This window comes from Penaeus monodon, chromosome 31, assembly GCF_015228065.2.
Source record: "Penaeus monodon isolate SGIC_2016 chromosome 31, NSTDA_Pmon_1, whole genome shotgun sequence".
Taxonomy (NCBI): domain Eukaryota; kingdom Metazoa; phylum Arthropoda; class Malacostraca; order Decapoda; family Penaeidae; genus Penaeus; species Penaeus monodon.
In genome coordinates, this window is record NC_051416.1 from 21,599,580 (window position 1) to 21,599,826 (window position 247).

Genomic DNA, 247 nt, shown 5'->3' on the forward strand with positions numbered 1-247 from the left:
CTTAATTCAACCCCCACTCAAGAGAGGGAATAAAACATGTCGGGATGGAGGAGGGAAGATGGTAGTCCACTGGCGTGTAGCAGGGCAAAGTTGGCATGACCTGGAGCGAGCGGTGACACGAGACCTGGACATTGGGTGACTGAGGGCACTCATGCAGTCGCTTATGAGAGTGGAGGGTATGAGGGAGGGGAGGATTGAATCTATGGGTGTGGGAAGAAGTTGTTGTGATTAATCCTCTTTTTTTCCA

General features: G+C 51.0%; 1 protein-coding gene across 42 annotated transcripts in view; it reads right to left on the reverse strand.

The window, feature by feature from the left end:
* Positions 1–247, reverse strand: part of LOC119593093 (cytoplasmic dynein 1 intermediate chain-like) — a 47,628-nt gene that overhangs the window by 19,094 nt on the left and 28,287 nt on the right. The gene's annotated exons all lie outside the window — the stretch shown is intronic.